We start from the raw sequence: 25,948 nt of genomic DNA, 5'->3' as shown, positions 1-25,948 counted from the left end.
GCCAGGAGCCAGGAGCTCCTCTGGGTCTCCCATGCTGGTGCAGGGTCCCAAGGCTTTGGGCCATCCTTGACTGCATTCCCAGGCCACAAGCAGGGAGCGGGATGGGAAGTGGAGCTGCTGGGATAAGAACCGGCGCCCATATGGGATCCCGGCGTGTTCTAGGTGAGGACTTTAGCTGCTAGGCCACTGCGCTGGGCCCAAAATGTGTTTCTTATAGGCAGTGTACAGATGGGTTTTCTTTCTTACTCCAGTCTCCACTGTAATTTCCCCAACACTTCCTTATGAATGTGGACCTTTCTTTGTTTTCTGGCATCTTTATGTGGCTGAAATCAGTCAGTTTTTCCATGATCCAGCTATCTTGGATGTCCCTCCAATTTTTTTAAAAATAATATCCATTTTTCATGAACTTTTGGAAGAAACTTTTCCCCCTGGAATGCTTTTTGCATTTTTCTTTTCTTGTCTAATAAAATCCGTGGACTTTTTTGGGCAAATCCTCTCATAGTTTTCCACTTGATATTTTATTATGATCACATAATATTTTATTATAATATAATATGATTATAATATACAACATTATTATAATGTTATAATATATCATATCATATACAGTCTTATAATAATATGTGATATTATGGCCACAAATAATGTTCTGTGCACAGTCTATTCACTTTGTGGCTACCACAAACATCAGTAACCAATTTAATAACAATATATGCCTATATTATCTACTTCTTTAGAAACTGTCAATATTGTTTATGTGGGACATATTCAGAGAGCATATATATGCTTTGAATATTAATGGGTAATACGTGCTCACTTCCAGAATAGCTGCAACGACATGACTATCCTAACCAACAGTGTTTGAGAGCACACTTTATTCCCCATATTCCTGCCAACAATAGACGAGATGGTTCCTTTTGATTTTTGCCAGTCTGGCGGGTACAAAAAGATCTCTCATTGTTACTTTAATTTGGATTTCTATGACTGTCAGTGAATTGAACGTATTCCATGCCATTTGTGTAAGTCTTTTTACAAATTGTACTTTGATGTAATTTTCTGCGTTTATTGTGTGTTAGTCTTCTCAGCAGTTTAGTCACTCTGTATATAGAAATTAACCCTTTAGCAGCTAACTATCTGTATTATGAATATTTTTTATAAATCATTGTTTATTACCTTATATATGCATATATATTTGCCAAAATATGTAAACTGAATTTTTATTGGGATATAATTCACATATTATAAAATGTACATTTTTAAATATGTTATTCATTAAATTTTAGAATATGAACAAGGTTGTGCAACCTTCACCACTCATTCTAGGAAATATGCTTATTATCCTGAAGAAAAGCTATAAATCGTGGTTATTCCCCATTCTTCCCTTTCCCCAATCACAGAAAATCACAAGTTTTCTTTCTGTCTCCATCATTTTTTCCTGTTCTTGCTCCTTCATAGAAATGGAATCATATATTATATGACTTTGCTTTAATGCTACATTGACTTAGCATAATATTTTCATGATTCATTCATGCTATAGTATATATCAAATATTCATTCCTACTCATTCCTTTCACTGCATGGAAATACCATCTTTTGTTTCTCTGCTCACCAGCTGATGGACACTTAGATGCTTCTATGTTGAATCTGTTTTGAATACTGCTGCTGTAACTATTTGTTTAAGTTTTGTGCAAATAAAGGCTCTCGGTTATCTTGTTACGTATCACAGGATGTATAAGTCCATGTGTAACTTTTACACTTGATCTTAGCCAAAAGACTGAGAAGTAATCCATGTATAACTTTTAAGAAACTGCCAAGTAGCCATTTTCCAAGTTGCTGCACAATTTGTCATTTTTTTTAGCAGTGTATGAAGAGTTCCAATTTCTCCATGCTTGCACTGACCATCTTTTTCCAGTTGCCTTCTATTTTTTAATTATAAAGCCATAATGGACTTTATCTCATTTAGGGGGTTTGCTTCCAGCACATAGACTTAGTGAAAAAAAAAAAACACTGTTAAATAATAAAGGAAAAGACTCACACCAACATCTTGCTATTGGGTATGTAGACTTGGCCATGTACACAACTACTCTCTGTTTAATTTGGTGGCACCGACAGAAGAACCACTGAAAGCTTGGAGAATGAGACTGTTGATATTGAAAAGGGTTCCTTTAAATATGCCTGGATCTTGGACAACCTGAAAACAGGCATCAACATGGTAGCACCATTGACATCTTCCTATGAACATTTGAGACCAAGTATTTTGTAACTATTACTAATTCTCTAGGACACAGACTTTATCACAAACATGAAGAAAGACACATCGCAGGCTGACTCTGCTGTCTTGATTGTTGTTGTTAGTGTCAGTGAATTTGAAGCTGGCTTCTCCAAGAGTGAGAAAACCGTGAACATGTACTTCTGGCTTACATCCTTGGTATAAAACAACTAATTGTTGGCATGAACAAAATATATTCCACTGAGACACCCTTTAGCTGAAAGAGATATGAGCAAATCATTACGGATGTCAGCACCTAATTTAGAAAATTGGCAACAACCCTAACACAGTAGCATTTATATCCATGTCTGATTGGAATGCTGACAATGTGTTAGAGCCAAGGACTAATGAACCTTGGTTTGAGGTTGGTGAGCCACCTGCAAAGTTGGCAAGGCCAGTAGAACCACACCGCTTGAAGCTCTGGATTGTATCCTCCAACCAAGTTGTCCAACTGAGCAGCCTTTGCATCTGTTCCCTCTGAACATCTACAAAATTGATGGCATCGGTACTATTCCCGTGGGTCAAGTGGAGACAAGTGTCCTCAAACCTGGCATGAGGATAACCTCATCGAGTCAACGTGATAGCTGCAGTCAAGGCTGTTGAAATGCACCATGATGGTTTGAGTGATAATCTCTCTAGGGATAATGTGGGCTTCAGTGTCAGGAAAGTATCTCTCAAAGATATCTGTTGTGGCAACATTGCTAGTGACAGCAGAAACAATCGTCCAATAGGAGTTGCTGGCTTCAGTACTCTGGTGATTCTCCCGGACTAAATCCAGGCCAAACCAGTTCTGGCTATGCCCCTGTACTGGATTGTCAGATACAGCTCAGATTGCTGGCAAGCTTACTGGTCCAAAGAAAAACATTGATCCTTTTGGCTCAACTGATCATTTTGGTAGGAAGTTGAAAGATCTTAAAATCTTGAAATCTAGTGATACTGTACTTGTGGCATGGTTCTGGAAAGTACAGATGTGTAGAGTGTTTATCTGACACTCCCCTCTCTGGTGGTACGCATACATAACCTGTGTATGATCAACCTAGTGCGGGGCTGGCAAGCTCATTAAGTCATGCCAGAAAGCTCAGATAGCTAAATGAATATTATCTCTAATACCACCTTCCCTGGCCTTTTTTTTTTTTGAAGGTTTATTTATTTACTTCAATTGGAAAGGCAGATTTACAGAGTAAAGGAGATACAGAGATAAAGATTTTCCATCACCTGGTTCACTCCTCCAGTGGCCATAACAGCCAGAGCTGAGATGATCTGAAACAAGGAGCTTTGTCCTGGTCTCCCACATAGGTGCAGGGTCCCAAGGCTTTGGACCATCCTCTGCTGCTTTCCCAGATCACAAGCAGGGAGACAGATGTATTTCCCCAGTCTTAATCAGTGATGAGAGAACAGTCTCAGAACATGTGTGTCTGTGCCCATTCAGGTTTAATAGTAAAAGAGGGCTTGGGACTGGCATTGGGGCATAGCAGGCAAAACCATTACCTGCGACACTGGCATGCCATTTGGGAACTGGTCTGTTTCCTGGCAGCTCCACTTCCAGTCTAGCTCCCTGCTAATGGCCTGAGAAAAGAAGCAGAGGCTGGCCCAAGTGTTTGGAATCCTTCCACCTATTTGGGAGACCTAGATGAAGCTTCTGGCTTCTGACATCCACCTGCCTTAGTGTAATCCTTTGCGGCCATCTAGGGACTGAACCAATGGATAGAAGCTCTCTCTCTGTCTCTCCCCAGATCTTTATAACTCTGACCTTGAAAATAAAATAAATAAGCTTTAAAAATAATCAAAGATTGGCTAATAACAATAAATCATAAAGCCACAGGAAGAAACAATGATTTATGGACAGTTAGTATGTATGTGTCTTGTGTGTGTGTGTGTGACAGGTTTAAATCATTAGTTACTAAAATCAGTATTGCATAATGGAAAAACTCTGGCCCAAACTCTGTCATAGAATTTTTTGACCCATTACAGCAAAGTTTAATGAGAATATCTAAAGAAATTAATGATCTAATTGGTGTTCACTTTACTCGTATTAAATTGCAGATTTGATTTATGTTTTGCATTTTCCTAGTAACTAATGATGCTGAGTATCATTATTGGTCATTTGTATATCTTCCTTGAAAAAGATGTCCAAATATTCTTGTCTACAATTAAATTGAGTTATTAGTCTATATTATTGGTTGTAATGGTGCTTTAGATTATGGACACTAGACTCATGAATGTGAATGTTTTTCTCACCTTGTATTTTAGGTTTCCTTTCTTGTGGATGACATTTGAAGTACTGAGGTTCATCATTTTGTTGAACTCTGATATATCCATTTATTCTCTGGCTGGCTGTGCTTTTGATATCATAAAGTATTATTTCACTCAGGATCATGAAGATAGATACCATGATTTTTTTAAGGTACCAACAGCTCTAGCACTTAGAGCCACTGTGAGTTAATTTTTGTGTTCATGTTATTAGGTAGGATTGCAGCATCATTATTTTGCTTGTGAATGTCCAATGTTCCCAGGATCACTTGTTGAAATGACCATTTTTCCCACACTTCGGTTTTGGTGCCCTTATTAAAAATCTACTAAAAATTGAAGGGTTTATTCCTGGAATCCTAATTATATCCCATAAAATAGAAGCGGTAAAGGCAAACATCCTTACCTTGTTTGATGTCAGAGGAGAGATTTCATGTCTTCAGTATGAAGTGTGCTAGATACGGATTATTGTAGATGTCATTTGTAAGACTGAGGAAGTTTCCTTCTGTTACCAATTTGTTACTTGAGCATTTTCAATCATTTTTGTAGGATTTTGGGTTTTTTCCAAGTGTTTTATTTTGAACCTCTGAAGCAAATCATGGTAGCCTTTGTCCTTTTTCTTATTAATATAGCAATTACATTGCTTTTTGTATGTTAAGCCAATGTTACATTCTTGTGTGTCATCCTTCTTTTGTAGTGCTGCATTCAGTCTGGTAGCACTTCCAGTGGGAAATTGTCTCTATATTCAACAGGGATATTAGTCTGTCTTTGTTGTGCTTGGAACTCATTGGTTTGAATCCCACCCTTGCAGCCAATTTTTGTGGTCGAGTTTTATGATGATTAACCAACTTGCTGAGAAGCAACTTTTCCTTTCTTGTCCATTTCACATGAGAGATGAGTCAAAATCCTTTTGGCATTGTTCTTCCAAGATGGAAAGTGGACAGAACCTGGCATGAGCCAGACACAGATGACCAAGTGACTGAGAGCAGCATCTGTAACTGGAGACTATTTTCAGAGTTTAGAGAAGTCTCCCTTCTTATGCCTGGGTTCAATACTGGGGCATCATCAAGAAGTGTCTTCTTTAAAGAGAGTTTAAGCTATATTTGGAAGTGTTGGCTGTGATGTTGAGAGGTTGAGAGCTATGTGTGTAGAGGTAGCCTTGTGCCCTGGAAATCCCTGAGCCAGTCGCATCACATGTTCTGTGGCACATAGTGTCAGTCCTGCAGGGTATTTGAGTGGGTCTAATGATCATTTTAATCCAATAGCCACCATATTTCTCTCATAGTCAAGTACACCGGGTAGTCTTCATATGGGTCTCTTAGAATGATTGGGTAAATGGCACCCCTCTTGTATTTTTGGAAAAGTTGATGAAGGGGTAATATTAATTCTTTAAAATTTTCTTGATTTCTTCAGTGAAGCCATTTGGTCTGGACTTGGTTTTGGTGGAAAGTTTTTCATTACCAATTCAGTGTCTTTAGTTATTTATGGTCAATTCAGATTTTGTATTTCTTTTTGTCTTATCCAAACTGTATATCTTTCTAGAAATATGCTACTTAAAGTTAATTACTCTGTTTCTGCCGTGGTTTGGATGTGGCTTGTTCCCTAAGAGTTTGTGTGTTGAAAGCTTTGTCATCATGGTGGAGATACTGGGAAGGAGAATGGAAGCTTTAAGGGTGGGGTCCAGTGGGGATCTGTTGAACATTAGGCACATGCCATTGGAAGGGATTAGGACAGTTCATGTGAGTGTGGGTTAGTTTATATGGGAGGGTAATTGTGAGACAAGCCTGGCTACTCCCTCAGTCTCTCAGGCTTCCTGTCTGATTTCTCAGTTTTGTCTTCCTGTGTGATCAGTTCTGCTGTGTGCCCCTGCCACAAGGCCAGTGGCCATGAGGTGATGTAGTCAGGGAGGTGTTTCCTGGGGCTGCACCATAGTGTTGGGCTTTCAGCCTCCAAAACTGAGAAGTAAATCAATTTCCTTTCAAATTGTCCATCCTTACAAGTTTTATTATAGCAATAGACTATATGGCTTAAAATTGTTATTAATATTTTCTGGTTATCCTGTTTCTCCAAATCAATAATTGTATCTAATTTTCACTCCTAATTGTGTTTGAGTTTTCTTTCTTTTTCTTTTGATCTGTCTTGTTAGATGGAAATCTGTTTTGTTGACTTTCCTTGAAAGAATCAACTTTTTATTATCATTGATTTTTTTCTGTCTTCTTTAAGTGTTTCCGTTATTTTTATTCCAATCTTTGTTTCCTTCCATGTGTTCAATTTTCATTTGGCTTACTTTTCAGTTTTTAGTTTTTTTAAAGTGTAGATGTTGTTTTGATATCTTTTTTTTATATTACACATCACTTCATGGTGATACATTTTCCCTAAGCACTTCTTTATTGTATCCCATAAATCTTAGTAACCTGTGTTTTCCCTTTCATTTTTTTCTTAAAGTAATTTTAATTTCCTTTGTTACTTTGATTCATTGACTGTTGATTAATCTATTGTCTGATTTCCAGATATTTGTTAATTTCCTTCCATTGTGGATAGAGAAGTTTCTTTGAATGGTCTAAATCTTTTCAAGTGTATTGAAGCTTGCTTGTGGCCTTATATGTCATCAGTCCTGAGCATGTTCCATGTGCACTTGGTAAGAATGTGTAGCCTCTTGTTGGGTGGAATGTTTTGTAGACATCTGTGAGGCTAGGTTGGCTTAGTATTGTCCAAAACTTCTGTTCCCTTGACTTTATGAGTAGTTCTATTGATTATGGAAAGCAGAGTACTAAAGACTCCAATTATTGTCATTAAATTCTCTGTTTTTCCTTTTAATTCATCATGTAATTAGAAAACCTTTTTTTTAAGCATCTGTTCTACCAATCTCTGTCTTTTGAACAGAGTATATTCATTTACATTTAGTGTCTCATCCTTTTTCATTCAATGTAATTACAAATGAGATATGATTTACATCAGCCATTATACTCTCTGTTTTGTGCATATCTTAGGTATATTTTTAAAGATTTATCTTATTTGAAAGCCAGAGTTACAGAGAGAGAAAGGGAGAGACAAAGAAAGAGAGATTTTTTTTAAAGATTTATTTTTATTATTTTTTTATTGGAAAGGTGGATATACAGAGAGGAGGAGAGACAGAGAGGAAGATCTTCCGTCCGATGATTCACTCCCCAAGTGAGCGCAACGGCCGATGCTATGTCGATCCGAAGCCAGGAGACTCTTCTGGGTCTCCCACGCGGGTGCAGGGTCCCAAAGCTTTGGGCCGTCCTCAACTGCTTTCCCGGGCCACAGGCAGGGAGCTGGAAGGGAAGCAGGGCTGCCGGGATAGAACCAGTGCCCATATGGGATCCCGGGCGTGCAAGGCGAGGACCTTAAGCACTTGCGCCACCGCGCTGGGCCCGGGAGTGAGATCTTTTATCCATTGGGTCACTCCCCAAATGTCCACTATGACCAGAACTGGACTGGTCCAAAGCCAGGTCTTGGATCTCCCACACTGGTACAGAAGCCCAAAGCCTTGGGCCATCCTCTGCTGCTTTCCCAGATCATCTTCAGGGATCTGGTTAGGAAGTGGAGCAGCTGGGACTCAAACCAGAGTCCACATGGTATTTTAAAAAAAACTTTTCACCAATACTGTCTCCTTTTATATTAAATAGCTATTTTGTTATGTAACATGTTAATTCCCCTGATGACTTTGTTTTACTGTTTATAGTTTTCAATGGGGTTGCTCTGCTGGCTGTGGGGTTATTGGTTTTCAGTGTGACCTCAGGATGTTGAGTTTTGTGATTCTTCCCTGAGAGAAAGGGAGATAGGAATAGAGAAGTTATCATGCACTAACGCTTGCCAAAAATGAGTCTCCTTTTTTGAATAAATGTGCCCCAGCTTCTTGTAAGCCTTTGGCTAATTTCCAAAGTTTTAAAAAATTAATTCTGACAATTCTGTTGATGTTGACATTGTCTTTATGGTGGCAAGAGCTTTTGGAGATTCCTACTATTTTCACAAATACATTTTCATAGTCTGAAATTTTATTTAAAAATGTATTTTCATAGAAAGCTAATTTGTATATAATCAAGCATGTCTATTTTATTTTATTTATTCTAGATAAGTACTTTTCATGGTAAAATCTCCTTAACTTTATATTGTAGTCTTCCAGTATGACACACAGAGATACAATTGCATAGATTAACTACATATTCACACATATATAAGCATATAATGCCTATATAATAGATGTGAACAGGTGACCTATATGTGCATGTGTTTATATGATACCTATTTATGGGATTTTAAAAAAGATTTTAAAATTTTTATTGGAAAGGCAAATCAGATTCATAGAGAGAAGGAGAGACAGAGAGCAAGATCTTCCATCTTCTGGTTCACTCCCCAGATGGCTTCAATGACTAGAGCTGAGTTGAAACAAGCCAGGAACCAAGAGCTTCTTCTGGATCTCCCATGTGGGTGCAGGATCCCAAGGCTTTGGGCCATCCTTCTCTGCTTTCCCACAGTGTAAGCAGGGAGCTGGATGTGCTGGAGCAGCTGGGACACAAACTGACGCCCATATGAAATACTGGCACTTGCAAGTTGCAGATTTAGCTATCAAGTCATCATGCCAGGCCGTATGGAATGTGTTTACATAGTTGATATATATTGGAATACTGGTATAATAAATTATTTTGATAGTTTCTCTCCCTGAAGAACTCCTACTATAAAATCTACTTAATCATAATATATTATTCTTTAGATTAGAGTAAGATGTTGTTTCCTTTATTTTATTTAGGTTTTTGTGCTCATGGGAATAAATGAAACTGACTTATGGTTCTCTTTATTGGACAGGGTTATTAGGTTTATATGGGAAGGTTTCTGTAACTGTATCATCTTAAATCATGAATTAACATCATTGTTTTTGGTCTGAAGTTGTTAAGTAACTCATCTTTGAGGTGTGGTGACATTTTAATGCTAGCTCACTAATTAGCTTTTCTGTTTCTTCTCTCGTAATTGATTGAATCAAGATTTCCATTTCTTCTAAAATCTGTTTTATAGGATGTGATTTATTTGGAGCTAGTCCATTACCACTTCATTTGAAACCTTGCTACTATTCAATTCAAGCATGTAAAGATGGTCTATCTCTCCTTTTTAATCTTGCCTATGTGTGCTCTTTCATTGCCCTTAATTAGGCTTGTAAGAAGCAGAGCTGTTCTCATTTTCTCAAAGGATCAGATTTTTAATTTATTTATCCTATCTATTTTTTAGATTTCCATTTCACTGATCTCAAAGAGAACATTAGAAGAGATTACTTACTATCCAGACACCAATGAAAAATATAAAACCTCATACAAAAATCATATGAGACACAATAAAAGCTGTACTTAATTATTAAAGAAAGGCAATGAAAAATAAGGGACCAAGTACTCATTTTTAAACTAGAAATAAATGAATAAGCTAAGCCAAAGAAACAGGAAAAAATAAGTCAATAAAGAGACAAGTTGAAATTGAAGTTATTTCAAAAACCAAGTCTTCTTTGTCTTTCCTCTCTACTGGTAACTTCAAGACCAAGTTCTTAGCCTAGAGTGTGGCACCAGTAGCCATTAATGTTCTTGTCCCTGTCTGCCTTTGACTCTATCAGTTGACAATCCTCAACTTTCTTCTTGATTCCAAAATCTGTGGTTCCCCAAATACCCTCTCTTCTGGGTCTTTATTTTTTGCATGTACTGTTACCACTCTATAGAATGAATCCTGTATTTTCCCACCTGGATAACTCCTTTTAAAATGATTTATTCATTTTTATTTTATATGCCTTTCCAATAAAAATAAATAAACCTTTAAAAAGAAGAAGAAGTGGAGCAGCTGAGAATCATGAATGTGATGCTGACACCACAGGCAGAGGCCACCCTACTATGTCACAGTGCAAGCCCCAAATGCCTTTGTTCTAAAATAGATTTATTTGTTTATTCAAAAGGCAGAACGAAATAGAGACACAGGGAATAGAAGGAGAAAAAGATCTCTTGGTTCGTTTCCCAAATGTCTGTAATAGTCATGACTGGACCAATCCAAAGCCTTGAGTATGGGACTTGGTCCGTGTTTCCCACATGGGTGACAGGGCCCAGACTTCCTGGGCCAGTGTCTGTCGCCTTTCTAGATGTGTTAACAGGAGATTGGACTGCAAGTGGAGCAGCTTAAAATGGCACCTTATTGTAGGCTGTCCACATCCCAGGTGGTACCTTAACCTGCAGCACCCCAAAGCTGGTCCCACTCTTTAATCATTGAAAACTCCTGCATTTCCTTAATTTAAAATTCACTCATTCATTCACTCATGTAATGGGAAGAATGAGCAGGAGGGAAGAGACACATATTCATGCATCTCTACAGGAAGTTTCTCTTTGTTCTGCTGAGCTATGCTCGGTTTCATCTTGGAGTTTGTATCTGCCTGTCTTAGAAGCTGTGAGTGCATCTAGGGCAATACTTACATCTTTCTTTTTCCTTCAAAGGCCCCAGATCAGTGACAGGAAGATATGAGGGCATAGGAAGGCTTTGATTCAGTGAGGGACCATAAACAGGACTGTACTGTCCCAGGAAGCCCAAGCCCTTTCTGCTGCAATTCTCATTTAGAGTTTTCAGTGTTTGCTTTATTCTCTTTTCAGGACTTTGGAGCCCTTACAACCTTTGGCACAATGTCGTCTGTTTCCTCCGAATCATTAAAATGGCTGAACTCAATGTTTTCAACAGCCACCACCTTGTGAATAATACTTGATGAGTTCTCAAGAAAGCTGTTTTGCTTTTCCTGTTTTCCATTGGTGTTCAGGGCACATTTCACCTGGCCAGGCCTTCATTTTATTACTTGTTCCCTTGATTCTAGATTCTGTCTTTGAGTTTGTATGCTGAATTTCTACTCCTCTCTGCATGATTTTCATCATGTGGCTTCGTTGTCTTCCCCACTCTTGTTTCAGAATGACACCATGTGTTTCTGTGGTTCCAGTATATTCCTCTAGTCTGAAGACTTTCCAATTCCTAGCTCCAGGCCTGAATTTACATTACGAAGTGCAAGTTGATATTTGTAACTATCCATTTGCCAGAAAACCTGTAGGTACCTCAAATGCAACTGTGCGCTTTTGTTTCAATCCCTTTTCCTTTCTGTCCTGTATTTCCAAGAATGGAGTGGAAGCTGATGTTATGGTGCATCAGGTTAACCCAGTGCTTGTAACACTAGTCTTCAGTATTGAGGTACAGGTTTACTCCATTTCTGTCCTAGCTCCCTGTTGCTGCTCCTGGGACTTTTAGGATTCAGAGTCTTTCCATCTTACATATTCCTTACTTGGCATTAGCTGTTGTGTCAGCTCTAAAACAAATCTGGCAATGCTTTCCTCAATTAAAGAAAAAAAAAAAAACAAACATTGGGGCCCAGCACGGTGGCGCAAGTGCTTAAGGTCCTCGCCTTGCACGCCCGGGATCCCATATGGGCGCCGGTTCTATCCCGGCAGCCCCACTTCCCTTCCAGCTCCCTGCCTGTGGCCCGGGAAAGCAGTCGAGGATGGCCCAAAGCTTTGGGACCCTGCACCCGCGTGGGAGACCCAGAAGAGTCTCCTGGCTTCGGATCGGCATAGCATCGGCCGTTGCGCTCACTTAGGAAGTGAATCATTGGACGGAAGATCTTCCTCTCTGTCTCTCCTCTCTGTATATCCACCTTTCCAATAAAAAAAAAAAAAAAAAACAAAAACATTGGTAGTTGACTACTACTTAAAAGATAAAATTCCAATTCCTTAACATGAGTCCAGGGGTAAGTAAGTGAGAGAGAGAGAGAGAGAGAGAGAGACTGATGGAGTTGGTGGGTTGTGTCTTTCTTTGTGATTCTAACTAGGACCCTCAGTGTGTCTCACAATGAACTCTTTGGAATTAGCAGAGAAGTCCATGACCTTGAGAGAAGCCATGAGAAGAAAAGTCACTGCCCCTGGCTGTACCCAAACAATTCCCCATCTAGAAAATGCCTAACACCTACCCATCCTGGGCCCTGTCATACTTGACCATAGCAGATTCAGGGAGCCTTGAAATGTCACTCAAAGTTCATGGCTAGTTTCTCTATACCTCATAAAGGCCAACAGAAACCTGGATTGCTTAACATGATGGAAAATGATAATCCCAAGCCTTGGTTTCAGTTCATTTCTTTGGCAGACAAATACCCCAGAGATAGTCTCTGACCCCTACCCTACTCTGGCCTACAGTGGTGGCCCAGAGAGCCAAGAAGAGCCCAAAGGGATGTCAAATTTCAGCCATTCTCCAAATATCAATTTAAAAAAAAAACTGCTTTAGTCTCAATAGACTCGATTTTATTGTAATTGCTTAGAGTTTGAATAGCATGCCGTAACCATCCTCATAAATTGGACTTCTTTAGATTTATTAAGCTATTTATTGAATGGTGGGTAATAAACATTCAGGATTAACAGCTCTGCAACTGCTCTGTGCCTGTTACATATATAGTTGCTAAATTCTCATAAAATAATTATGAATCAGTTACCATGCTGACAAACCATAATTGTCAAAAGTTCAATGCAGACCCAGGGCCTTATTTAAAAGTTTGCTTTGGTTTGCAGCTCTGAATTTCATGTCCTCATCTGGCTTTTATTTTCTTTCCTCTTTTTTTTCTACTTTTCTCCATTCTCTCTGCTATCATCCCTCTCATTCCTTCCTCCCAGGGAGGTGGGGTCTGAGACGTCCGATCTGTATGGGGACCCTGCCCTTGCAACAATGGAACTTTAATATAAACATTTACTGATTTGAAGTTGAGTTTCTCTCTCTCTCTCTCTCTCTCTGTGTGTGTGTTTATGAGAGATAAAGAGAGATCAGGAGATCTTCCATCCACTGATCCAACATTCAAATGGCTGCAATGGCTGAAGCTGGTCCAAGCTGAAGCCAGGAGCCAGGAACTCCATTCAATCTTCCTTGCACTTGGGCCATTCTGCACTGCTCTCCTGGGAGCATCACAGGGAGCTGGATCCAAGCAGAGCACCCAGCACTTGAACCAATGTCCTGCTGTGAGGTGCCAGCCTAGGAGACAGCAGCGTAGCTCTCTGAGTCACACACTGGTTCCGCCAGGAGCTGCTGACTACTTTGGATCTCCTTCTCCTGGTGCTACTTGCTGGGATGATGCACCAAAACAGCACACTCCCATCCCTACCCCTTGGCTCTTGCCTGAATGCTCTACAGGGCTGTCTGGGTGCCCCTTACAAGGCTCACCCCAGCTGTCAACTTTATTGCCAAAGTATCTTTTTTATCTGGGACCCTCATATGATCTGAGCTTTAATTCAGATGAGATGCAATATTTTTTTTAAAGATTTATTTTTATTATTTTTTCATTGGAAAGGCGGATATACAGAGAGGAGAGACAGAGAGGAAGATCTTCCGTCCGATGATTCACTCCCCAAGTGAGCGCAACAGGCCGATCCGAAACCAGGAGCCTCTTCCGGGTCTCCCACGCGGGTGCAGGTTCCCAAAGCTTTGGGCCATCCTCGACTGCTTTCCCAGGCCACAGGAGGGGAGCTGGAAGGGAAGTGGGGCTGCCGGGATTAGAACCGGCGCCCATATGGGATCCCGGGCGTGCAAGGCGAGGACCTTTAACCACTTGCGCCACCGTGCCGGGCCCGAGATGCAATATTTTTAAACTGTGATAAGCTATCCATTACAGTAAATTGCCTTTGGAAGAATTGTAGGTGTGCCTTTCAGTGGTGGTGAGTGTATTCACACACGTTTGGCAGCCATGATCATTATTGGTGTCCAGAACACTTTTCATCCTACAAAACTAAAACCCTCTGCTCACTAAATGTTAACTCCCCACTTTTGCCTCTCCTGAGCTCCTAGTAGTCACTCTTCTGTCTCTGTATCTCTGAGTTGGGATAAATAGGATACAAAATATTTCATATTACTTAAAGTCTTCTATAAGTAGAATCAGGTGGTTCACTTAAGATGATATCTTTGAGATCCAACGATATCAGGACCTTGTCAGAATTTTCTCCTAATATTCTATTGTATATAGAGACTACAGTTTGTTTATCCATTCTTCCATTCTTGTGTTGCTGTTGACTATTGTAAATAATGCTGCTGCAAACATGACTGAGGCTAATTCTTTTAATACATCCATAAGTGGAATTGTTGGATCAGAAGGTAATTCTCTATTTACATTTACAAGGAATTACCATGCTGTTTTATATAGTGACAAAAATTTTTAAAGATATCTTTTCATTAACTTTAGGCTGATATACATGCTTTGTGGATAATTTGGAAAGTATAGAACAGTCTGTAGAAGAAAATAATCCTCTCATGCCACCACCATTCAGAGGAGGTAGACAGTGTTTCTATGTTAATATATTCTGTACTATCTTCTTTCTTGCAATACTCATTTATACTTTTACCTGAACTTATTCCATTTTTCAAAAAGAATGACTTAGATCATAGTGTTTGTATAATGTTGATTTTTTTAAACTCTGCATTGTATCCCATGTATATTTCTTGCTATTATTGAATATTACTATGCTTGTGGATTGCTACATAATATTCCAGTATATAAATCAGCTATTATATGTAGGTTATAGCTGAATTAGGCCAGTCGATGAAAGTGCCTTTTAAAATTTATACTTCCATAGAATCATCTCTCATTTATAGAAATATCAAATGATCATTGTTAAGAATCTAGAAATTAATATCTGGATTTCAATGATTTTAGATTTTCTAAAATTCAGAGTATCTGCCCAGCATCTATATCTCTTACTTCTTTGATTAAAAACCAAATATTTATTTTCAATTATGAGAAATATGAAGGAAAACTTTAAAAAAGAGGAAACTTACAACCTTGATGTCTAAGAAAAATATTGTTGATTTGGTTTTGTGAGCTCTAAGTGTTTTTTTTTTCTTTTTAATCTTCGCCTAATTGTTATTAAACTATATGTACATTTGCCTAATTGTTATCAAACTGTGTGTGCAGTTACCATACTTTGGTCTAAATTAAATTAGCTTGGATGGCTTCACGCTATTACCCCCAGGGCATGTTTCATCATTTACTCCCCCTTCAGTCCATGCTGGATTCAAGATCTGTGCCATTCACAAAAGCCACTTGCTCTTAGTCATCTGCTGGAGTAGGGGTGGTGGATTTGGGGGAGAGGGGCTGCATTTTCTGAAAAGCTGGTCCCCGCCCCCGCCGTGTTTCACCTCCTCTCACCAGCCTTCCTGAACTGCTCTTTATGCACACATCATTCCCTAAACACATTCTAACCTTGGGACCAGTCAGATATGCACACGGAAAGACACAGAATAGAAGCAGAGAAGGGCACCATGCAGAGTGAATTCTGTGGCCCTGAATTGTAGTTGCCCTTCTGTAAGTGTTCTCCAAACCCAACTTCTCAAGACCTGAACCTCTGCTACCCACTTGGCATCATCACCAATGGCAGTGTTGGAACCTGGAGCAAAGTGTACCTGTGCGGAAGCCCAGTGCTGGGTCTTAGGATTAATTATGTGTTCTTTCCTCTGGGACTCAACTTGGTTAAAACTTGTTTCATGAGAAGTCTCAGTAATGGAACATTGCCGTTTGGAAAAGTCTGAACACGACAGCTCTGTCACACCTAAGAGTCCACTTGCTAAGCTGCATCCAAATTCAGTCTAGCAAAGTTTGCAAAATCTTTCTAAATAGAATGTTTCTTTCACAAATAGATCACAGGTATTCGAGACGTCTAGTTTAGACTGGGCTCTTTTTTTTTTCACAATTTATTTGTTTTTATTGCAAACTCAGATATACAAAGAGGAGGAGAGACAGAGAGAAAGATCTTCCATCCGCTGACTCACTCCCCAAGTGACCACAATGGCAGGTGCTGCACCAATCTGAAGCCAGGAGCTCTTCCGGGTCTTCCATGCAGGTGCAGGGTCCCAAGGCTTTGGGCCATGCTCCACTGCTTTCCCAGGCCACAAGCAGGGAGCTGGATGGGAAGCAGGGCTGCTAGGATTAGAACTGGCACCATATGGAATCCTGGTGCATTCAAGGTGAGGACTTTAGCTGCTAGGCCACCATGCTGAACCCTGGACTCTTTTCTAACGAGAAACATTTGATGTTAATTTTCCTAGAATCTTCATTTTTTTCCCACAAAATTTTGAAACTGAGAAATCCCCTCTATCCCATATTCCATACCTGGTTTTATTATGTGAGAAACAGTTTGGAGAAAAATCACAGTTAAAATTATGCCTGTCACTGTCTGAAGGATCCGGATCAAAGAGTTGAAGGGTCTGCTGCAGTCAGTCTGGTAACTTGACTTGGGAAACGCATTTATTTAAATTGGGAATGTGGCATAACCAACCAAATGCATCCCTACCAAGCACATAAATATTGGTCAGGAATAGGATGCCCTTGCTTTAACATGCATGCTGTTTGTGGCCTGCCATTGTGGCTTGAACTGCCTGCATCTGATACTCAGTTTGAGTCCCTGCTGCTCCACTTGTGATCCAGCTCCCTGCGAAGGTACATAGGAAAGTAGCAGGTGAAGGACCAAGCACTTGGATCACACCTGGATGGAGTTTCTGGTTGATGGCTTCAGTCTGGCCCAGTGTCACGGTTGTAGTCAGAGACTGGAGTAGAAGATGAAAAATGCATTTTCTCTCTCTCTCTCTCTCTCTCCCTCTCTCCGTCTCCCTCCCTCCCTCTCTCTCCCTCTCTCTCCTCCTCTTACTTTCCCCTTCCCTTTCTTCCTCACTCCCTCCCTCTCCTTATTTTCCTCTTTCCCTCTCCTTCTGTCTTGCTTACACTTTGCGTTTTAAATGAATCAATCTTAACAACAGCAACAACAAAAAGAGTCTGGCTCTTTATGTTCTACAGGAAGTCTAGACTCTTTTAGATAACTGGTTTCCTAAGAATGGTGTGTTTCCTCTTTGTGATTGTATTGTTTTATAACTTGGTAAAATATGACATTGTAATTTGCTTTTTGTAGAAGAAGGAAGGAGACGCCAGAGTGGAGCCCAGAACTGTCTTTTTGTTTTTTTCCTCAAAGAATTTAAAAATATTTCTTTTGTTTTCTTCAATAATACATTTGTTTATTTAGAAGCAGGTTGTTCAGTCCCAATGTATGAGTAAAATTTCTGAAGTTTCTTTGTTAATTTCTAGCCTTATTCCTTTATGATCAGAAAACAGTAGGTTTAATGCAACAGTACTTTAAAAAGTCCACAGAAAATGTAATTAGAGAATAGATTTATTTTGCTGCAAAATTTTTGAAATCTATGTATAGCTTTTTTATAACACATATATGAGCTTTTTGAAGACCCATTATATGCATGAGTTTTAAAATCATACCAAAATAAACCTAACTTTTAATTGCTTTTTCCACAAATTTTTTAAAGTACTCTTGTGCATGGTTTAGCTCTAAATATATTCTGTGTACTGATGAAAAGAATGTGTATTCTGTAACTGCTAGGCAAAATATTGTGTAAATGGATCTGTCAGGTTTTCCATTTGGTTGTTTTGGTGTTAGGTGTGTAAATAGTTATCACTGTTACATTTCATGGGATAGGTCATTTGATCACTTTACTACCATAGCTGTCTTTTCTCTATTTGTAGCTTTGATTTTAATGCCTATTGTGTTTGATAAAAATACAACTCCTTACTGATATTTTCCACCCTTTCAAATTGTTCCATCTTTTCAACTTTCAGTCTGTGTGTGTCTGTCTTGGAGTGTGAGTTCCTGGTAGCCAGGTCAGCAGATCAGCCGATCACTGGCTCTGTTATACACACCTCCATTCAACTAGCTGGATCTCTTAATTGGAGAATTTTGTCCATTTACATTTAAGGTTATTAGAAGTCAGAAAAGGCTTAGTCCTGCCATTTTGTTGAATCTCAACACTTGCTTTAAATATCCCATATCATTTCTCATCTTGGAGATCAGGTGGTTTCCTGTATTGATCAGTTTCCTTTCTTTTTTTCTGTTTTGTACACCTGCTCTTCCTGGGGCTTTCTTGTGTTGCCAGGATGGTAATTATCTTTATTTTGCTTCATAGCTAGGTGGGATTGCCTCCAGCATGTTGTGTGAGGTCTCTCTGGTATTGCTTCTTCTGTTTTTTGATGATATATCTTAGAGGACAACAAGTCCTGTGCAGGGGAAGCTGAGGGAGGGTCTTGACTTCCAGTAAAACAGGGTTTGCATGAACCACTGCATTCTGAAATCCACATGCTTCTAAGTTTCATTCACAGTTGCCTTCGGTTTCCACTGAGGTGCTTTATGACCCATGTCCACAGAAGGAGAGAAGTGAGGGAGAATCTTTTATGGACACCCAAATTCATAAAAACATACAAAGAGCTGCTTTGAAGACAGCAGCTGTTTTGAAATCATTGTTATACATTCAAGTACATTGCATCACAAATGGACCGCTCTAATTGTAGGGTTTGTCTGTAATGGTATGGAGTGAGGTCCTCATGGTTTTGACTTGGGTTTCTCTACTAAATATTGTGTGTGTGTGTGTGTGTGTGTGTGTGTGTGTGCGCGCGCGCGCATTTATTTTCCATTTGCATACTTTCTTAAAAGTCAATTTAAGTTTTTTTGCCCAGTTTTAAAACAGCAGCTTATTTATTTATTTGAGTTTCCAGTGAAGATTTTTGTTTTGTTTTCATTATATCAATTTTATTTTTTCTTCTTTTTAATTTTATAATACAATTCCATAGGATCTAGGATTTCTATTACCTCCTCTCCAGATTCCCTTCTCCTAACGGATTTCCCCAAGATTATTACAATATAATTTTTGGTATAGTTTTTCATAAGCAGTCATAAGTCCATCATTCTGCAATTGAAGTGTATCCTGACATTGTGGGTACAGACATTGGCTCACAGTCCAGCATCCTATTGTCAAGATATATCCAACAGTTTCATTGGGAGTCTATCTTTAATTTGGAAGTAGAGTTGCATACTGTATTACATCTTCACATCTAGATATTATAGTCTATTACACAGTTACTATATGTCTCCTTAAATGAAAGGCTATAAAACAAAATCAACAGGAATAGTTAGTAATCATTACAACACCATGAAGTTAAATAACATGCCACTGAATAACCAATGTGTCGATGAAGAAATGAAAAAGAAAACAAAAAATCTTCTTGGAGAAAATGATGTTACTGTATGATGTGTGAGTCAGTGAAGAATTTAATGAGAGGAAAGAAACTATTTTGAAGAAATGAAAATAAAAATACGAAAACCTATGAGTCGTAGCAAAAACAGTATTGAAAGAGTTATTGATCTTATAATTTGCATGAAGGTTTAAAAGGACAGGAGAGCATATTTGCAAATGATTAATCTATTCATGCAGTTCACCATCCATCTTCTGTGCTGTGGTCCTTCAGCGGGGCTGGGTCAGCTGAGATCCTGCTCTGCTTCACCAGCTCGCCTCTTCCCTGGAGACAAACACCTACAGTTCCACATTGTTGCCAATCACTGGGGCTGATGTGCTGATGTGGCCATTTGCTAGCTCCACTTAGCAATGCATCTGCAGGCGAGAATTTCAGGTCACTTTCCTAGAGACAAAAGTATTTGGAGGGAAAAGGCAAATTCAATGGGAGTTGGAGTTTTGTGGAGTACAAAATATAAGGCACAATCCAAACAAATAGAAAACAAATGTGACCTCCATAACTGGGCCTAGCCAGACTCCATCTAGTAAAGTGTCCCTGAACCTCTTTTCTTGCTTATAGAAAAAACTCAAATACTGAGCAGAAGGTATTTAATAAACAGCTTGGTTTAAGAAGGGATTTGCATTTGCCCATCATATGCCTGCCTTAAGCCTCTCTCCTGTCTCTCTTCCTAATATCCATTATCGTCCATCTTGTTGGCTTTTTCATGGCACCAATGAGTTTATTCAGGTCTCTGAATGATGTTTATCTTTGAAAACCAAGGAGGGATAGAGAAAAAGTCCATTCTGACTCTATACCAAGACTCTCACCTGGGTTCTCCTCTCCCCATCTGTAGCATCCTCCTGCCCTGGACCAGGGAAGCCTCCTGAAAGATATCTTCTGCCCATGGTTTATACCAACCACAGTGGCTGATTTTTAGGGTGTTGGCTGGCTGCTGAGATTACAATGTGCTCCAAGTGATGCAGTGTTTCTGTGAGTTCTCTCATGTCAGTTCGTAAAGATAGCAAGGTGCAGGGTTGCAAAAATTATTGGCATACCTAGTTGCGCATCCTCAAGAGAGTCAGCATGGCAACCCCTTTGCCTAACCAGCCATCTGTGTTGACTGTCTAGGGTTGCTGTGGCCAAGTAGCTCAGAACAAGGCACTGAACAACAGCAGCTGCTCCTGCTGAAGAGGCTGAGGAAGGGCCTGTTCCAGACATCTCTGGGAAGAAGCTGTAGCTGTGCTAACTTCAGTCTTCACATGGCATTCTCTCTCCTTTGCGTGTTCCTGCCTCAGTAACTAAACAGAATGTCCCATATGACACCCATCATGTCAGATAAGGACCTATTGCAGTGATCTCATTGTAACCTCTGCCAAAGCCTTATCTTCAACAAAGGCCTCCTCTGAGGTGCTGGGAGTTGAGTCTCCAGTGTTTAAGAAGGAGGTGGGATGCGTTTGAAGCTGCCACGCTTGCCAGCAGGTGTGACAGAATCTTTGACCTCTGGGTTCAGGTAGGTAAAGTACTAACTCTTCAGTAATAGATTCCAACTCTTCCCCTGTAACGTGAAGGAGTAACCTGTCACCCTTGCCAGTAGGTGTGACAAAATCTTGGACCACTGGGTTCAGGCAGGTCAAGTACTAACTCTTCAGCAATGGGTTCCAACTTCCCCTGTAACATGAAGGAGGCAGACAAGGTGAGCTCCATACCCTGAAGTTGCTCTCCTCCTTTATCAAAACTCATCATTTCAGTGCTCATTCTCCATGGTCCTTGCTCTCCACTAAAAGACTCTGAACACAAGTAAACATGTGAAAAGCCATTGAAAGCACTGGTGTGGTAATGTCTGTCCTGTAATAGTCCCCAGGTGGGAATAGCAGAACCAAAAAGCTGAGGCCTTCCAAGCTGGGGAGAGAAGTTATGGACACGGATGGACCTTCCTAGGCTCTGTGAAAACTGCTTCTGCACTACCCTGGGTCTCTGTGTTGTTTACAGCTTCTAATCCCGAAGATAAACACACGCTGCCTTCTCAGACCTTCAGCCCCCACCCTGCTGCCTGAGCCACAATCTCCTCTCTTTATCTCACCAGGGGAGCCACTTATGCAGAACAACCAATGCTGTCCTTGATGGAAAAATTAGCCTGCAAGGGCTGAGAAATCCACTCCGCGTGGTGGACAGCCCTCCAGTGACAGTGCTTCTCCCCCTCTTCCACTCCCCTGCCTCGCCCCAACAAAGAAAACCACTGGCAGCTGAATTGTGCACCGTGGTTAGCCCAAGTATCTGCTTGGTTTCCAGCTCTGCACACAGATGTTGTCAGCTGGTTGAGGGAGATGTATACTCAGCTTCCCAGGCCCCTGCAGGCCCCAACAGCCGTGGGATAACCCAGTGGGAGGTGAGGGTGTACCTGTAGCTTCTTCTGGGACCACATTTCTCCTTTTCTTACCTCATTCCCTGCACATTAGGGGGAAAAACAATTAGAACTACAGAAATATGTAAAGAAGGAGTTTTAAAAGCATTTAAAAAGTCAACAACAATCTTCCCATAGAAGAAATTACAGGCATTTTTCTTCTAGAATTTTCTATGCTTTTGTATATAACATAGTTGAGAATATATTAGTTTGAGTTACTTGCCTCCTTTCCTCTTTTTGCACTTGAAATTCTCACGGTGTTTTGCAAAGGCTGGTTGTAAATTAATCTCCCAGTGCATGTTTTTGGGGGTGCTGACCACCTGCTTGGTAAAGAAGCCTGCCAGTGGTAGACCTCAGAGGGTACCAGGTGGTGGTGGGCTGGGGAAGAGAGAGAATGTGTGTGTATGTGTTTGTTTGGGAGGGGGTGCGGGCTTCTAACTATTACAACATTTGTCTCAAGTTGCAAATCTTCCCACCAGGCTGCTATTTAAATGAATGTCAGCCAAGGCATTTCTTAGTACTTTCAGGCAGAGAAGTGACAAACCTGGAAATCCAGGACGTGACTCCCCATCCTCAGTACACTTTTTCAGCATCCCATGACCGGGACAAATAACAGAAAGGGCAGAGAGGGCTGCCCTAAATTTCCCATGGGATCAGCAGGGAGAAGGAGCCCCAGCTGGGAGGGGGACTTGTACTCACACGAGCCTCTAGTCTCATGCATGGAGTGGTGTAGTATCTGTGTATAAGCTACACACTTCCTCTTGGGCACAGTAAATCACCTCTGTGTTATTTACAGCACAACATAATCTAAATGCTATGTAAATAGTTGCTACACTCTATTGTCTAGGGAATAATGATAGGGGAAAAAAACTGTGCATGTTTGGTACAGATGCAGCTATTATAGGCCCAGCACACCATTAAAGCACACATGAACCAGGCTCTGACAAGGGCTGGGGAACCTGAGAGCCTGTGAGTACTTCTGCCCATCACTGATGTCTCCTCAACTAGGTGTTGTGCTCCACATATGGCAAATGCAGGTTTTGACTTCATGGAATTTTCTAGAATCATTTTTTCTCCAAACATTCTCAATCTATGGTTGATTAAATCCTCAGACGTGGAACACATGGATGTGAAGGGTCAATGCCTCTAATCCATGTGGAATAGAACAAAAAATGAAGGTTTTATCTTTTATAACTGCTTCATGCTGAACAAGGGTGTTGTGTTGAGTTTTGATCCGTCAGATATCTGGGATGTCCCAGGGTCCTGCCGTCAGGGGTCCAACAAATAGTGGAGCCCCAGGAAAGAGCAGGTGGTCTGTTCCAGAAATGCCAGCTGTGCTATCCAGGGGACTGTAGGTGGTTTCATCTGGAGGAATTTGGTGCTGAAAGGGTTAATATCCTTGCAGTATTATCACTTGGAAGTAGATTAGATGTATTCGAGAGGAGATAATCTGAATTAATTTGCTTAAAAGGGGAGATCTGAAAGTTAGGGCAAAGAGGAGAGAGATTAAGAGAATCACTTTGGGCAGGAGAAGAAATAGAAACTACTCAAGAAAGTTGAGATTCCAAACCTATGATCTCTGATTTCCTCCTAATCTTAGCCAGCCTAATCTCGCACAGTGTGTAATTTCCATAAACCTTCTATAACATTCTTAAATTTCTTAGCCTCATTGTTTGTCCTAGTTTTTCATTTCTAACACAAAGTGACACAATGTTTTTAACCTTTTATATATTTTTCCTATCTACTGAGTCCCTTCATTTACATTTTGAAATAATCTAAAAATCTCAAAAGCAGGAAGCAAAAAAATTTAGTGAAAGAAAATTCAGACTCTGTGAATCCTGTACCTTTATATCTGGACTTTGTATTTTCTTGGCCAGCAAACTCAGATTCAAATCTATGTTTAAAATTCTGAATGTGTTTTTACTTTATACAAAGAAAGGTAAAGCAGATTGTCGAAGAGTTACTTATGTCCATCAGCAGCATAACCTGGCAGGAAAACAGTGACATAACACACATCTATGCAGTGGCCATTTTGCAAGCACTGTTGCCAGTGTGGGTTTACTTTGATTAGGTCGGTACTAGCATGTTCTTCGGGGGATTTTGCTTTGGCCAAGTGGGCTTCGGTCAGTCTGGGAGCTGCAGGCTTGTGCCCTAGCCTTGGAATTACCCTGGGGTGAGACCCTCAGGATGTTTTATGTTCTTAGGATCAGCTGCACCACTGCCTTAGTCCAGTGGGTTACTTTTTAGACCACTAAAAGCAGAACAGAAATACTTGAAGCTAAGGGAGGGAGAGAGACAAGGAGACTGGGGCTGCCTGCTCTGTCGATCTGCATTTAAGTCACCGGTTAGGGACTCATTCTCCATCTTCCTATTCCTTGTTACTCCTCCCCTCTATAGGAGTTAAGGATGCTGCCCACTGTACCTACCACCCATCATTAAGGGAGTGAAGTCGGGTGTTTCAGGATTAGAGGAAAGAGGGGGCTTCATACACTCTGCTTTTAAAAATTTCCTTGTCTTAACTGAAGAGATTTTCTGCATCAGGGTAGAGTGTGACCCAGTTAGGTTTTGTACAGCTTTATCTTGCAGTTGCATCAACATTCTACAGCAACAATAAAGCATCCCTACACTTTTAATGAAAACTAGAAAGGTTGTTCGTTTCTGCTGTGAAGGACTTCCAGTCACGAATGAGGGACAAAGCCACGGGTATAGACTTAGTGTGGGATCAGACACGGCATGGATGAGGGTGTGTAAGTCTTGAAGAATAGGGAGACGCATATGCAGGGGTCTGTTTTTAAGGGGTCACGAGTCACTGTGTGGGTGGCTGTGGGGTCGTCTACAGCTACACCTGGGACAGCTGGGACAGCTGCTCTTATAGATCAGTTCTCTGCCCAGAGGTGACAGCACGCCATGAGCTGTGTGCCTGGGGGTTGACTGCCCAAAAGAGAACTCGTCTACTTCCTCCAATACTTAATGGTGGCTATTTTCAGGCACATCAGCCAGTCTTCAGTGACAATGTCCACTTTTTTTGAAACATATGCCATTAATCACTTCTTTCCTCCAGTTTTGAGTCACTCTTCCCAGTCCCAGTCCTTGCCTTTCAGCTATAAAGAGGTCAACAAGCTTCCTCAGCACTTTGCTCTGGCTGCCCTGTGTGGATTCTAGCATTACAGGTGAAACTACCGAGTATCCTGACTAGTTAGTGTCTGCCGTTTGAAATGCGGACCGTCTCTAGAGCTCATAGTTTTAGCAGTCTTTTGTAACTGTTGCTGCCTAAGACCCCTTCCTTCATAACCTCTCAGCTTAATCTAATTTTGTTCAAGGTTGACGTCAATGATGCCATCTTGATTTTGACTGTCTCCTTGTGATCAAGATCTTTTTTTTTTTATCAGTCACCCTTTAGTTAGCTTATATTTGTCCCCTGTTGCCAGGTTGGATTTGACCCAGTTTTTGATTCTGTCCTATATTGGAAAGAAAATCTATGATGGCGAGGAGTCAGTGTCAAAACCACTTATAGCCATGCTTGGACAACAAAGAGATTTTAGAATGAATGGTCCTTGGACACCCTTACCTGAAGTTCATTGTTAAATTTAGCCTTTTTCTGTTCCGTAGGTATGAGTCATACACCCAAAGTGCTAGGCCAGCATGATCTTGCTGGAAATTGTATTTCTGTAGAATTCTGACAGACAATTAGGCACAAAGGTCCAAAGGAAAAGATATAACTAAACCACCAAGGATGTAGCAAGTCAAGTTTGCATCTTCAAAACAATGAATATATTTGTGTTTTAAAAGCAGGTATATTTTAAATTTGTTGGCTGACTGTTACACGCAGTTACAGAGGTTGCTTTACCATGTAATAATCTCAGATTTGGAAAACTCTCAAAGTCAAAACGCCAAGGCTAACAGAGATATTTTTTAAATGTCG

The 25,948-nt window shown here is 40.3% G+C and overlaps 1 pseudogene; it reads left to right on the top strand.

Moving 5' to 3' along the window:
• The first annotated feature begins 2,095 nt into the window (after positions 1-2,095).
• On the top strand, positions 2,096-11,258 carry LOC121164621 (annotated as a pseudogene).
• Positions 11,259-25,948: the final 14,690 nt, after the last annotated feature.

This window comes from Ochotona curzoniae, unplaced genomic scaffold (genome assembly GCF_017591425.1).
Source record: "Ochotona curzoniae isolate NIBS_2020 unplaced genomic scaffold, NIBS_Ocur_1.0 contig_883, whole genome shotgun sequence".
In the NCBI taxonomy this organism is placed as follows: Eukaryota; Metazoa; Chordata; class Mammalia; order Lagomorpha; family Ochotonidae; genus Ochotona; species Ochotona curzoniae.
This window is presented reverse-complemented; position numbering and strand designations above follow the sequence as displayed.